The sequence below is a fragment of the Leptonychotes weddellii genome, chromosome 9 (assembly GCF_054177405.1).
Source record: "Leptonychotes weddellii isolate Sample4059 chromosome 9, ASM5417740v2, whole genome shotgun sequence".
NCBI classification, from domain to species: Eukaryota; Metazoa; Chordata; class Mammalia; order Carnivora; family Phocidae; genus Leptonychotes; species Leptonychotes weddellii.
The window spans coordinates 112025826-112041917 of NC_138377.1; the positions used below are offsets into that span (position 1 = coordinate 112025826).

The following is a 16092-nucleotide window of genomic DNA, read 5'->3' on the forward strand; positions in this document are numbered from 1 at the left end:
TTTTTTTTTTATTTTTAAAATACTCAGCTATAAATTCATCCTTTTTTATTTCCAAGTAGGTCAGCCTCAATCAAATCTCAATATTTCTCATCATGCGTTTTTTTTTTTCCCCCTTGAAATGGAAACACATGGAGAAAAAAAGTAGCGTGTTTCTAGTTCTCTCTCTGTACCCAGAATGGCTTATGGAATTTGCATCCGGGGAGCCTTCATGAAAGTGGCATTAGCTTTGCAATAAAGTAACTGACCCCAGACCTGTGTCACTCAGGCTTAGTCAGGCGCTAACAGAGCAACTTAAAACTTAAACAGACGTGTGAGCTTGATAAATCAGTGCATGTTTTGGACTAATTGGTGACCACCATTCTGAACATTAACTGCTCTTTGTACTTTAATGATGCCAGGAGGCTGATTGTGTAACCTTTGAATGCCTCCCTGAGTTTGGACAAGAACTAAATTAACATGGTGCCTTCCTACTTAAAAAGGACTTTTGGGAAGCTCTGAATCACTTTCTTCTAAGTGCAATTTTTGCATTGTTTAGTTTTTGTGATGTTGTTCTGAATTTGGCATTTCCCATCTATACAAGGACGAGTTTCTAGGTTAAACTTAAAAAATTCTGTACAGCCTAAATGTAAAAGCTGGTCCTGAGGAAGGACTGTCAAATTCTACTTTCAATTTCCTGCATAAAAAGAAAAAAAAAATGTATGGGTAGCAATATCCTTTCTTCTCGTCTCTGCTTCCTAGTGATGCATGAGACCCTGGAATGTTCTAGCAGCAGTGCTGATTGGATTGTAGCTGTAGTCACTGTGGGTTCCAAACTTTGGGAGCTCGGAGGGGCTGTTCCCTGCAGTGCTGTCACACAGCATGAGGGAAGATGACCACCCAGTGTGGCCATACGTCATTCCTTCAAATCCGGGGAGGGCCCTGTGGCCTTATGGGAAATGAGTTGTATGATGTATCTTCACTTACATTTCCAAAGGGCTGGGGGGTGGGGTGGGACCATTTCAACTGGTTTATGCAAAACAAGACAAAATAAACAAAATGACCACCCATCTTATGTAATGGAAAAGTGTCGGACTGGGGCAGGCTTCAAGAGCCCCACTGGGGGGCTCTTCGCACCTCACCTGCCAGCATGTGGGCTTCACGCTTGGGGTCCATGTGGCAGCAGAAGGATTATCAACAGCTTCAACCCTGCATCTCCCAACTTCGGATTCAGTGCAAAAGAGCTGGTGCTCTGATCTAATGGCACAGCTTCGGTTCCTTGTGTCTCTGTGTGCTGTAAACGGTGCCTGCCCTCCCCCAGTGTGTTCCAAGGAAACCATGCCTTGATCGGCCAGCCCAGGCCACTGGTTGCCCAACCTCAAGGAGGAAGAGGACAAGGTGGTCCATCCGAGGAAACTGTGGATATTCTGATCAGAAGAAGGAGGGTTGAGAGACAATACTCACTTACCGTGGATGGGCAGTACGATGTTGGCAGACATACATTTCAGCATGTGAATAGGCTGGAGGTACTTCAAAGGGCAAACACTCCACTTCTGTGTCTTTCTCTTGGAGAGTTCCTTAGCCCGGCCCTGAAAAAGAGCCTTGCGCGCTTGCTCTGTTGTCACAGTTGTATTGAACAGGGACATCAAATTAAAAACTTTTGGGATCGTTCACCAAAATGGTTTCCTGTACAGTACTCACCTGAGGGGGGATTGCAAGTAGTTATTCATCCATTTCATTGATCTATCGGTTTTATTAAAAAGAAAAACAAAACAAAACAAACCATTCAACCAACAAAGGAAGTGCAGCCTGCTGCCTAACAAGTGGAGATGATAGGAGATGATATTTTGATTACATTAATCTATATCCTGTTAGTTCACTTTGCTTCTGTCAGTGCGACTGGTGAAGTTACTAATGTGCACTAATTACATTTGCTCTGAAAAGCCAGCATTTTTAATGCGTCTCAGCAAGAAAGGTTAATATTATCCATTTAACAGCATGAATGAAACATTGTGTGTGTTGAACTCAAACTGTCCTGAAAGCTTGGATAATAAAAACCCAGTGGCTTCTTTTATAATTCACTGGATAAACAGCTATTGGTGAGATACAGTTAATACTTTCTTCTCTTTAAATCTGACGAGATGGTAGGCAGGAAGTGTTGGGTGCTGTCTGTTGGTGAAAGAGCAGAGCACATGACAGAAGGTGCTGCCTCCTTTTAAAATCTGCAAGGGGGCTGCATATGTTTTCCTAATCAGTGGAGGCTATTTTTTTTTTTAAAGATTTTATTTATTTATTTGAGAGAGAGAGAATGAGAGAGAGCACATGAGAGGGGGGAGGGTCAGAGGGAGAAGCAGACTCCCTGCCGAGCAGGGAGCCCGATGCGGGACTCGATCCGGGGACTCCAGGATCATGACCTGAGCCGAAGGCAGTCGCTTAACCAACTGAGCCACCCAGGTGCCCCAAGTGGAGGCTATTTTTAAAGAGAAAAACAAATCACCTCAACCCCTAAATAGTAATAGCCTTCCTGCCTGTTGTAAAAGCATCTAGGAATTACCAAGACCTATAGCACCATAGACTTTAAATGTCAGTCACTTCGCTGGAACCAACCGGCTGCTGAAGACAGCATTTTGGAGGGGGGGTGTTCTGGGAGGAGCACCTCGTCCACGGGGACTAGGTTGGCCCGGCCTCTTGCCCACACACGTGGTACCTGCAGTGGTCCTTTCTCTTTAATTATTTCTTGCTTTCCTGTGACTTATTCAGTGGTAAACAGTGAGAATGGGCACAGCCTGCAGCCCCTCTGGCCCATCCATCATCTTGGGAGCCACTGTGTGGCATTCTCTTCGGTGCACGGTGTTGCAGTTTTGGGCTGGTGACATTTGGTCACCAATTGGTTCTTCGGTGTCTTTCAGCATAGAGATTAGGAACCCAGAGAGGATCTGTCCTGCCAAGAACATGACCTGTCTCCCTCTTTCTCTCTTGCCTGGGAGGAGTATGGAGTGAGTGATAGGACCTAGAAATACTCTTTTGGGAGGGACTCATTGAAAAGGGTGGCCTGAGGCACAGAACTTCTGAGTTTGCAATCTGTCAAATTCCAAATTGTCCTCGGGTAAATTTTTCAACTGGAATTTTCCAAAAATAAGTCATTTAAAAGAAGAATTCGAAGGATTCATCTTGTCTCCTTCCTTCCTCTTCTCCTATCCTTGCCAGTATCCTAGGATGAAGAAAAGTAGGTTTTAGAAAACTTTTTGTTATATATATATATAATATATATATATATATATATAAGATTTTATTTTAGAGAGTGAGAGAGAGAGCAAGAGTGAGTGAGCGGGAGGAAAGGTGGAGAGGGAGGGATAAGCAGACTCTGCCCTGAGCGTGGAGCCCAACGTGGGGCTTGATCCCACAACCCTGAGATCATGACTTGAGCTGAAGTCCACAGTCAGCACTTTAACTGACTGAGCCATCCAGGCGCCCCTGTCTTCATATATTTTTAAAGCACTCTGAGCCTGTTGAGATCCATGTTGATCACCGTTGATCCAAGATCCACTGTAGAGCAGTGGGATGGCGTCGGAGGAGAAGAGGGAGAGAGGCCTTCGAGAGGTATGGATGGGGAAGGCGTGGAAGGTTCTGGAACCTCCTCTGACCTTCTCTCTGGCCCTCAGTCAGCCCTTGAGGATTTGTGCTGTTTGTGCTGCATCAACAAGGAAAGACCCACTCAGGCTCTGGATGTCAGTTGTAGGAGCAAAAGTGTTTCCCCGTCCTGAGCTGAGCTCCTACAGCCTTGTTTACAAAGGTACGTCATTCCAATTTGGAGGACACCTCTAGGAAGGCTGTTTCCTCTGGTTGCAGTTGTCACGGCAGGTTTTCCCATGGTGGTTGGTCATGCTCATGGTGTGCCTAGATTAAAATCCTCTGACAGTCCTCCAGCGCATATCTAAATTTGTTCAGGGAGCCCTGCGATAGAAAAAATGAGAGGCAGCTGTTAACCTTTACTTGAGCAAAACATGATTTATTCCTCAGTTTGGTCCTGTAATGAGGCCAGGGGAGAAGCCAGATGATGAAGAGCTTTCTTCTAAATGAGTAGGATTTAGAATGACCAGTGGGATGTGGTATCCTATTCAGAATTAGGCTCTTGTATTGCACATACCCGAGGCCCTTGTCTCAGATGCTGTGTGTCTGTGGTGGGTGTCCTTGCTAGATGTGGATGAGGGCCCACCCTTGTTCCTGGACATCATAAGCTGAGTCTCCTTGCCTTGTACATGACTCAGTCCTGATAAATACCAGAGAGGAGCTATTCATGAATGTGTACGGTCATTTGCTTTAAGTTCCAGTTACTGGTATCTGAGCTAGAATGCCATGCCATAGAATTTTAGTCCTGACTTGTATATTATCAGGCAGTTGTGTCCTTTTGAGACCAAGCCACAACACCTCCCACCCAACCCTCAATGCCTTTTGAAGATGTAGGTGGATAAATCTCAGTTGCATTTTCAGGTGAATTTCTCTATTAAGGTTATAAAAGACCAGAATGACCAGAAATTCAGACTTGTACTTGAATACCTAATGATGCCCACCATCCCATGTTACAATTTGCCAGGCATACTCCTTTGAGCCTCCCAACTGCCATTTAGGTGGGTATAATGAACTCTTCTGGACAACTGAACGTCAAGTTGACTGTCTTTGCCGAAACTTCTTAAGTGGTTAAATGTGAACCCTCACACCCTTCCCATCCCAGGATATATACTCTTATATCCTGAAACACGAAACAAAATAAGAATAGGGTTTGGATGACTTTTTGTCCTACTTAAAAACTTCAAAGTTTACATTGCTTGGGGGGAAAAAAAAGTTCTAACTGTGAGTGTGGGAACAACCTGCTCACTGTTTTCATGCTGTCACTGTGCACTGGGGAGCTGTACCCTTTGGGAATTTTAGACAAAACTGACCTTGATTCATGCTTGACTCAGGAACTCTGCAGAACATCCAGAAAATGGTGGTGGCTGATCTTGGCTGTTCTTGGTTTTGTGAAACGATGACTCGAGCGCCACATTATCTGGGAACCTTTTGGAGGTCTAGCATGAGAGAGAATCTTACGCCTTTGTGTTCATCTCATCCTTTCTAGCAGCTCTTACGCAGACATGGCATTTTTTCACCCTTTTCCTCGAAGTGGCACTTCGGCCCTTTTTTTCTGCGTCAAAGTATAACCATGGATATTTTATCATCAACAGAATTATAAATTGATTTGACATTATGTCTTTTGATACCAAGTGGCATTTTTTTTTTTTGGCTTCATCAGGTCCTCCCTTAAAAATTTGTCTTTGAACCTACACTACCTACATGAACTTGTTATGAAAGCAGAAAAATAGTCTGTGAAAAATGGCACCTTTGCTAAAAGAAAATACTAACCTTACGGCTGGAGACTTGCTCTGAAGGAGAGGATGAGAATCTTGTGACTGGGTCCAGCATGCATCCCGGACCCCGCTGCCATGTGCGTTTACAAGGGACAGGGTTTAAGGGCTCTATGAAAACCTCAAGCCCCTAGGAAGGAACTTGAGAGCACGCTTACATAGTGTCACTTTCAACTTGAAATATTTTGGCCCCATTTGCTTCAGAAAGTGAAAGCATGCAGGCTAAATGTTCTATTAAGTTTTGGTGAGTACTTGATGTTTCAAAATGTCTTCCCATTCCTCTGTTTGTTGCACACGTGATGTCGTTTGGCCCTGATTTACACACCTCGTGCATGTGATTAATTCACCGTGGGATGCCCGTGGCTTTTTGAACTCCCCTTTCCAGTTTTGTCCCTTAGAGAACATCGTGGCTGTGGTTCATGAGATGATAAATCGGGCTGAGACTAAATGAAGGCTAAAAAAGCATTTAGCAGGTCAAGAATCTGAAGCTTTTAAGAAGAAGAAACAAAAACAAGAAAACCACACAAAGCCAAAACGCAGTCTTGAAGCACACCCATCAAAACCCGAGTTTCAGAATTCCCTACAGCCTTACTTGCCAAATCACATCTACAAACTTGAAAAGGCTTTTGTGATTGGTCATATGTGACATAAGAAATCGATGTGTCCGAGAGAAGCAGAATTTCTCTTTTTGAGGAGAGAAGTACAACAAAGGGAAATGCTTTGTTTTGAGATATTTTAGTTACAGTAAATATGTGGCTTGCCATCTCTGTAAGGGCAAAGATTTGTTTGGTAGTGTCTTGAAGGCAGGATAAAGGAGGATATTAAAATGTCCCTGCTGTATACTATGCATTATGGCTGCACATGTGAGAACATTGTAGAATTCACACAGTTTAAAAAAGTGGTTGATTTAGGGGATCCTTCTTTCCATCCCTTGGCATTCCCATGTACCTCTTTCTCCCCTCTCCCCTGCCATTCCTGGTATGAGGCTGAATTGGCTCTTTAAAACGATTGAGTGAAATTTAATGATCTTGGGAAACCCCACTTCATAGTCCACAAGAAGGGTCTTTCTGGTCAGCAAATCTCAGTCGAATATATCTGTGGTCCAAAAAATCCTTCTACTGAGTAGAAGTATCAAAGAATGGTATTTAATAATGCTTTGGATTGTGTGTGTGTGTGTGTGTTTTTAAGAGTTTTGTGTTCTGTACATTTCAGCCTGACTTCACATTTCTGGATTTCCTATTTGAGAATAACTCTCGGGGAAGTTGTTAGCAGAAAGTCCTGTGTTGACATGTCCGTATTCCTTTCCTTCAAGCCTGTCTCCACTGGAAGTCTTTTGATACGGCTTCAATGTGTTTTTTTCTGAGCATTTGGGGGTAACAAGAAATCTGTGACTCTGACAAACTGTTGGCTTTTCAGTTTATATCATTTGCTGAGACTTTTAGATGCTACGTGGAAGAGTGCCTTTCTTCCAGGGCTAGGTAAAATCCTTCCTTCCTGGATGAGGTTTGCACTCCAGTCTTGCTCATTTCCTTCTGCAGCGAAGGGAGGCTCTGCACTGCCTTTTGCCAGGCACCCAGAAGGTCACATCAGAAAACAGCAGACTCTTAGCAAAAACATCCCCGCATGAGAATAAATTGCCAAGCCCTTTCCAGGCCAGTGAAGGGGGTGTCAGGGGTCACATTTCCATGTGTTGGAGAGCAGACATGTACTTGCATACCTGCTGGCCGCTGCTAACCCCTCACTACCTTGTGGTATTCCCTCTCTTCCCTTTCTGGAGAGTTGTTCTGCTTAGTTCTGCTTAGAGGATCCCTCAGAATTGTTGGATTTTCCCAGGACATGCTGTGAAGGGTTGTCTTAAAGAAATAAAACCAGGGGCGCCTGGGTGGCTCAGTTGGTTAAGCGACTGCCTTCGGCTCAGGTCATGATCCTGGAGTCCCGGGATCGAGTCCCGCATCGGGCTCCCTGCTCAGCAGGGGGTCTGCTTCTCTCTCTGACCCTCCTCTCTCTCATGCTCTCTCTCTGTCTCTCTCAATAAAAAAAAAAAAAAAAAACACTTTAAAGAAATAAAACCAGGTCTTTTGGTGTAGAGCTCTCAATAAGTAGGTTTAAAGGCGTATCTCTGGGAGCACCTGGGTGGCTCCATCAGTTCAGTGTCTGCCTTCAGCTCAGTCATGATCTCGGGGTCCTGGGATCAAGCCACACATGGGGCTCCCTGCTCAGCGGGGAGCCTGCTTCTCCCTCTGCCACCCGCCCTCCCCGATCATGTGCTCTCTGTCTCTCAAATAAATAAGATCTTAAAAAAAAAAAAAAAGGCATATATCTGTTGTTCTCTTCCTACATATGGATTTTTATGTGGTTAATAATACAATTATAAACATTTATTCATCTAATTTCTATTTGTTCATGTTTGTAATATATATATGCACATGTATGTACATGTGCGTGTGTATGTATGCGTATTCATGGAAGACTTCCAGTACCTTTGAAAGGATTGAGAGGCTTAGTTTATGGTAGTCTCTGAGCAGTATCAAGTGATGGCGTGGGTGGGGGGAACAATAGCTGAGACAATATGAGGTAGGGAACTTAGCCGTTTCAGAATCAGTCTGTCCCTGGTAAGCCAGACTATAGCACTTTCTTCCATAGCTGGTTCCTGAAACCATTCACCCTCCATTCAGCTGGGTGGGACGAAGTCTCTTTAAAGATCAGCGTCTCTTCCTGAGGAGTGTATCCAGCCCTCCCAGTGCATATCCTGGTAAATATCAGTTTAAAATTAGCCCAGGCCTGGAGAATGGACATCATGGAGCCAGGTCTAAAACAGATCAGTTTGTGGATAAATGAGAAATTCGGTGAAATTTTGAAAATAAACCCAACAGAACTCGTGCTGCTCTTGGTCACTGTTAAATCAGGCAGGAGTGGTGAATACCTTAGTCTGGCAGAGCTGTAAAATGCTTGAGGAAACACGTGGGACCAGCTCGTGGGAATCTGTGTGGGCTGAGGAGTTCTGACACGTGAAGGTGTTTGCAACAATTTCTGAAGGGATTCAAATAATTTTACAGAGTTAACTCCAGGCTAATGTGGCTTGATCTGAACTACTCCCAGCCAGAACTCCTGTGTTATAATATTAGCATAAGGTTTTCTGAAGTTCAAATTGAAAAAAAATATTTTTTTCTTACTTTAAAAATATAAGTGCTGATCATTTGGGTTTGTTTCTAAATACAAAAATTGATTCACTGGTATAATAATTGCCCTCATAACAAATCCCTTAAGGAAACATGTGTTAATTATGATTTCATAGTAAATAGGTCATTTTTAGTTTTTTTTTTTATTGCCCCTTCTTTCAGTGACTAGCACTTCTGTGTCTGCGTTTTGAAAATAAAGTACTAATTAGATGGATGTTAACATAAAGGAGGTAAGATGGAAATGCATTACTGTTTTTATAATTTGTTGTTGATAAGATTTAGAAACACAAACACAATAAACTGTGTTTCCATGACACAGATATATCAAGTTCTTACAAGGTACCTTTGAGGTAACTGGGATTTTCATGTCATTTGGAGTAGGGCAGGCCAATGACTCATTCATCTCTTCTTTCATTGGTTCATTCATTATATAAATACATATTAAATGCTCACTGGGCATCAAGGAGTCATTTGCATACACTGGCGCCTGCCCACATGGACGGACTATCAGGAGACACATTAATCACACCAGCCACAAACAAATAGAACATTGCGTCTGTGATGAGGGCCACAAAAGCCAGGCATGATGCTATGAGACAAGAGGGAAAGGAAATAATGTGTAAACAGCCTGTGGTAGAATAAGGGGGAGGTGAGGAGGGGGGGACCAGGCCAGGGCAGGGCTCAGAAGCCATCTTGAGGGTTGTGTTTTAATAGGAGCGATGGAAAATCAGTGTAGAATATTGAACAGATAGGGTGTGTGTGTGTGTGTGTGTGTGTGTGTGTGAGAGAGAGAGAGAGAGAGAGAGAGAGAGAATATCATGTTGGCATAAAAAAAAAATCACTGTGGCCACAATGTGAAAAATAGATAAGAAAGGAGGCCAATTACAAATCTGTTGAAGTGAGCAAGGCAAAGCATGAAGCGAACATGGACTAGTAGGCGTCAGGACAAGTTGACTAGACAGAGATTAGGAGGTGAAATTGCCCAGATTTGTGTTGAGGAGCAGGCAGGCAAGATGTTCAGGGTCATATCTGGGGTTCTCATCCTGGGGTGAGGGAGTGCTGGAGACCAGGGATGAGGATTGTGAGCCCTAGAGTTTGGATTTTTGGAGATGGTGAGTCTGGGGCACCTCTGACTCACAGAGGCCTTTGGAAGTGGGGGCTGGTGCTCAGAGAGGTCTGGGTAGGTGGCTTACTTGGGAGGTTGTCTGTGTGGAGGTGGTACTTGAAGGCAGAAACATCCAGCACCCTAGGGAGTTCGGGGCAAGAAGGTTAGGCCAGGGACAGATCCTGTTGGAATGGCAACGTTCAAGGGCCGATAGAGGAACCGGGGTCTATAAAGGAGACCCAAGTGGTCTGAGTGCAAGGAGAAAAGCCAGGGAGTGTGGCATCCAAGATTCCAGGGGATCAGGTTTTAGGAGAAGGTGGCTGGTTAGAGGAGCCAACAGACACTAAGGAGCCAACGAAGAAGGGGAATGAAGAGGTCCACTGGGTCTTGCAACAGGGAGACCCTTGAGGACTGCACCTGAGAGCTGAGTCAGTGCAGGGGTGAGGCCAGCTGCAGCTTTGGAGAGCAGGGAGGACTGGTGGGGAGGAGTGTGAGGACACAGAGAAGTGTGGCTGTGCCTGGGAGGGGAGGATGGCAGCTGGGGAGGGGGAGGCTTCCAGCGCAGACTGTTTTCTGTAATAGACACTAGGGTCCAGCGGAGGGACTCTGCCAGGAGGGAAGGGTGGAGCGGCGAGCGGAGGGGGAAAGCCCAGTACGGATCCAGAGACCTGGGATGGCTCCAAAGCACAGATGGAGGTGTTCCCTGTAATTAAGAAAGGATAGAGGGACCCTTAAAGGGGATGGTAATGTAAACCGCTCCCCCTTTTATGTCCTATTATGGTATTTACTATGGGCTTTGTATATGTTTCCTCATCTGATCCTTGCAAAGTCCTATGAGTAGAAACTGCCATTACCTTCTTGTAGAGGAGGAGGACACTAAGCCCTGGAGGGGTTTAAGAAACAGCCCCAAGCCCCCATGGGGAGGGCTAGCGCTGGGAGATGGCCGGGGGCATTTCCCTTCCCTGAGCCTGGCTGGGCTGGAATGGTGGCTTTGTACTCTGACCCGGAGGCCTGGGTGTAGCTGTGTAATGACTTTTTTTTACCCAGTGAAATTTAACATGAACTTACTGCTTTAGGGGATGGTTGCATTTATTTTAATGATTAGTTTTCTTTTCTAGAAATATTAACTAGTGTAGGGAGGGGAAAGCTAAGTGCTCTTCAAGTAAAACAGTATCTGTGTATTGATTTACTGCACTGAGCTCTCTGCTAAATTACAGGAGTTAATTTACACCTTGTTACACTCTGGGCATCATAAAATGATGGCCATGCATTTGTTGTAAAACGGCACTAAGTTATTCTCCCTTGGAGTGTCACTTGCTGCACCAAGCTTTTGCCCCAAGTTGGCTGCCCTTGGGGTCCCTGGAGTGGCCAGTGACCCGCCCTGTTACAGGGGAGGGAGCTGGGAGATGCAGAGACCTCCAGGCAGGGCCCTTGGGGAACTCCTAAGTGGCAGAGCTGTCCCTCCCTCCTGGGTCCCTACCCCCTTCCCTCTCATCTCACTTGAAATGAGAAAGGACTTTGGAAACCCGCCTGCATGGGGGCCCTTGGTAGGGCAGGAGCTCTGTGCTTCTCTTCAGTTTTGTTAGGGTATCCCGAGGATAAAAGAGGGGGGAGAAAAAAAAACATCTTTGAGGAATCGCAGATGCTTATGTAGAAGATGTCGGGCTGAAACTCCGGGCACGTGTTCAAATCCCTCTTCGGAGAAACTTTTGTTTTCCCTTCCTTTCCTGGTTGGAGGGTGAAAACCTGCTCTGACATCAACAAGTGTGTCCAACAATCTCTGTTGTCAAGGCTGCAGAGAAACAAGGACTCTCAAGCTTTGCGGTTGAGCCTGCAAAATGGCCCTACCCTCGTGGAAGGCAGTTTGGCGTTACCCATGAAAGTTATGTAAATGCATGTAACCTTTGACCCAGAAGTCACTTCTGGGAATTTGTCCTATGAGTAGACCTGCACACATACTAATTGCAGCACTGTTTGTGATGCTAATAGATTGGGAACAGTCCTCATGTCCTTCAGCGGGGGACTGGTTAATAAATTAAGAGTTATGCACAAAATGGAATACTCCCCAGCTTCCTGAAGCACAAGGTGCTCCATGTTTCTGTGTGAAGAGGTCTCCAGGAGAGAAGTGAAAAAGGCAAGAAATACTTCTTTTTTTTGTAAAATGAAGAAGAAGAAAAAAGACGGTATCTTTGCATTCGCTTGTGTCTGTGTAGAGTGACACCAGAAGGAAAACCAAGAAACTGGTTAGCGTGATGACATATGGGGGCAGGTGGAGAACAAACTGGGTGGGGACAGGGATAGGAGTGACATGCCTATCATTTACATTTTTGTATCATTTTTTATCGTAGGTCTTGTGCTTATATTACAGATTAAAACTTGAAAAGCAAAAAGCAAAACCTCTGTGCTCTCTCTCTCTTGCTCTGATAGTAGAGGGCTTTGGATCTCCCTCTAGGTTGATCTAGGATGGCATTCCCTCTTGCAGGAAGACCAAGTGACAGGTGCAAGTCCCTGCCCCTTGGGTAGATCTCCTTTTTATGTAACTTGCAGGCATTTAGACAGCTGCCCTAGGATGCTTCACAGAAGTCACCCTGGCAGGCCTTGTGGCGTGGATTTCTCCCAGTCTCTTTCTTTCTAACATCACACATACCGGTAGAGAGGACGCTTGTGTATTGTCTTAGTTTGTAGAAAGGGATAGCTCCAGACAACATGCCTGTCTTTTTCTTTTGGTCTCCTCGTCCTTGTCATTATTCAAGTCACAAGTTCTGCTGATCAGATACTCTCCCTTATTTTAAAAGAACTTATTTTTTTTCTGTTTTGCTTTTGAGAGCAGAGGCCCCTAGGTACATGCAGTAATGAATTCAAAGGGCCCAATGTCTGTGTCTTGTTCTTTGAACCCCTTTTGGCACTTGAATGGTTTTAATTTTTCCCTAATTAGGACTGGTGAGGAAGCCCTTTGAACACTCCTTTGGAATGGTGGTGTCCTTACCTACTCTCTTACCCACTTATTGCATTGACCCTAAGCTGTCTTGATAGATGAACGTGTAATTCACCAGGTTCATGGATCACTCTGATTAGTTTCTCAAGCTATCAGCTGTTTAACTGTCTAATTCTATTCAGGAAATAATGTAAATTCATGCTGGTGACTCCAGCAATCTACCTTTCAAATTATAATTGTTTATAATTTGATATAATCCCATTTATTGGCACCCTTTTCCTACCAGGTTGTAAACAGAGTAAGTGATTTTGGGTGCATCTCAGATTCTGACAACGAAATAGTAGAAGAGACGTGTGAGCATGAGAACTGCGTTGTGTGGTCCCGGAGGGGGGTTGGTAGTGATTAGAAGGGGTTTCAAGATTTAAAAAAAAAAGCTACCCCGAACTGTAACTTCTGGACAGTGAATTGACTGGTGGATTGTCCCTCTGTGGTTGGGACTTTTGGGAAAGTCTATAAAGCTCTGTTGTCTCTCTCAAAAGCAAGAGAGAGACAGTAATATGATCAGTTTTGGGTCAGCTGTCTTTCAGCACATGGTAGTGAGTATCACTAGTTTGTTGGGAAAATGGCTCCTTACTGACTCATAAAAATATGAGCCCCTAATACTAGCTTTAGTAGCAGAATGGTTCGCTCTGTGTGTGTGTGTGTGTGTGTGTGTGTGTGTGTGTGTGTGTTGCAGGGTGGGGTGAAGAGGGGATTAGTTAGCTCAAAGATTTTTGAAACCTATCTGGAGGAGATAAATGTTTGCCTGTTGAATAGTTCTAAAACTAAAAATGCCCCCTCCCTTATTTTTTTTTTAATTTTTTTTATTTGAGAGAGAGAGAGATAACGAGAGAGAGAGTACAAGCAGGGGAGAGGGAAAAGCAGGCTCCCTGTTGACCAGGGAGCCCGACGCGGGGCTCGATCCCAAGACCTTGGGATCACGACCGGAGTTGAAGGCGATGTTTCACCGACTGAGCCACCCAGGTGCCCCCCCCCCTTATTTTTTATTTCTGATTTTGCTTACTGCTGACAGGGAATAATTCTTATATGACCACAGTATGCTTTTACATTTATACTTCTGCATGTATAATTTTCCTTTCTTTACTCATTAGGTACACTCCTCAGGATTATTGTAAAATGAAAATGTGTGTGCAAATCATCTTTTTCTATTGACTTTCATTGTAAAACCCGAAAAAGCTGTAGGATGAGCTTGAGCAGGAGGTTCTTTCCTCTTCTTCCTCCTAACACTCTCCTTGTTAACGCTTTCTGCTGATACCTACTGGGAGCCACAGAATAAATCCTTTTATTATGTAAATACCTTTTAATATACCTATTTTTAAAACTTGGGGTTTTTGTACTTGCCTTGTTGTAGTTAGCCAATGGGGACTGCTGTCTTTTTTGGTGTGTGCAGAGGCAAAAGTCTAAACTGTATCTTAAATACTTATATTTCTGTTTGTTCTTGGTGACACAAAGTGATTTGGGTCACTCTGACATTTAATCAAGTTAAACAATGTAGCTCTTGGAAAATATGTCTAGCAGGTAATCTGAGAGCTAGATTCGTAGTAAAACAATGGAGAAACTTCATCAGGATTAATTTATTAATCTCTTAAGCACCTCTTGTCCGGTTTGGCTTGGTTTTCTCAGTTTTTGAAGTTCCCATCAGCAACTGTGGCCTCTCTCGTTATTTAATAATGGTTACAAATTGTTTGTGTGTTTCTGTAATTAGAATGTGATAGCAATCATCTACCGGATGAGCTGACACTGTGATGACATGAAGTCAGTAACAATTATTCCTAACAGGAAAATTAATTATGTAATCCTATCATACCATATTTTGCCTACGAGATTAGATTTGGCTGTTACTAGCCTGGGCCCGGCAAGTGACAGCATGGTGCAACACTTCTCATTTTTCTGGATAGACTGGTTCACCATAATGTTCACCATGTCACCTGGGAAAAATCATTTGATTATTTTAGATTTTTAAAATAGATATTTTTCAAGCTTTTGATTTTCTGCTTAAAAAGAGAGAGAGAAAAAGAGAGAGAGAAAACCTCTTTTAATTTGGATTTTTTATTCTTCTAGTTTCTTAGTGAATAAAGGTATTTGCTGGATTTCTATCCAAGAGGGGCCATCCTTTCTTCCCCGCCTTCCTTACCTTTAAGAGATATGAAGCAGTGAAAATGAATTGCTAGCATACAGTAATACCATTTTGACTCCGGCGGAAGTCCTCATCCTTCCCTTATGTCACTCCTCAACCTCTGACCTACAGCACCCATCTTCCAGCACACAGAGCAGCTGCAAGCCTGCGGTACAGGCAGGGACTTGGACAGGCTGAGGAGAGAAAGCCTCATCTGGTGAGGCTGGACCACCTCTACCTCCCCTGGGAGGCCAGCTCTACGGGCCTCGCTGCGTCCCTGTGCGCTGAGACTTTGAGGGTTATAGGCCAGACCAGTTGCACTTTGCTTGAGAAGGACCCTGGAACTATCTATTCCAATCATCTTCCAGGTATAAAAGCTGGTGCTCCAAGGTGTTTAACAATTTGTCCAAGGATGGAGCTGGGACAACAATCCAAGTCTTTTTGAGCCAAGTCTCATATTCCTTCTAGCATACTTTGTTTTGTTTTGTTTTGTTTTTTTAATTGCCTAAAGCTACTCAGGCCTCTAGGAATAAAAGTTTGTCTCTGAGCTAAAGAATTTGGAGAAAAAAAAAAACCTCAGAAAAGTCAAGTCCCCTGTAAGTCCATCACTGAGAGTAGTTGAGTGTACTTTATGCTAGGTTTTTTAAAAAAATATTTATTTTTGAGAGAGAGAGCGAGCTAGCACCAGGAGGGTGGGGGGTGGGGGTGGAGGGGCAGAGGGAGAGGGAGAAGCAGACTCCCTGCTGAGCAGGGATCCTGACTCAGGGCTCGATCCCAGGACCCCGGGATCATGACCTGAGCCGAAGGCAGATGTTTAATCTCCTTAGCCACCCAAGAGCCCCTTTTCTGCTAGATTTTTAAATATAGGTTAGTGTAGTCCAGCATCTTACAATAATATGTTTATTTCCTGGCATTTTGAAGCTTTTCAGGGCCATAAACCCCTTCTCAGCCTTATTTTTAAAGGTTGCATAAAGTTACATGTAATGGAGACGCTATGATATGCTTTACCATTCCCCAGTGTTGAGCGTTTACCTTGGTTCCAATTCTTCATCATTTTTCACGATTGTAAGTAAGGCTGCAATGAATGTTGCTGTGCCTTAAGCTTCAAATTAATTCTTAGGATATATTCCCCTGAAATAGGATTTCTGAGGAAAGGTATGAATTTAAGGCTCTTCAGCAACCCTCAGTTTGTTTCCTGAGATTAAGAATTCCTCGTATCAGCTATGGTGAGCGCTGTGAATTGTGCAAGACTGTTGAACCACAGATCTGTACCTCTGAAACAAATAATACAATATATGTTAAAAAAAAAAGAAGAAGAA

The 16092-nt window shown here is 43.9% G+C and overlaps 1 protein-coding gene across 4 annotated transcripts in view; it reads left to right on the forward strand.

Annotated features, from left to right (window-relative positions):
- The window catches only part of IGF1R (insulin like growth factor 1 receptor), a 257133-nt gene that overhangs the window by 82903 nt on the left and 158138 nt on the right, over positions 1-16092 (forward strand). The window lies entirely within an intron of this gene.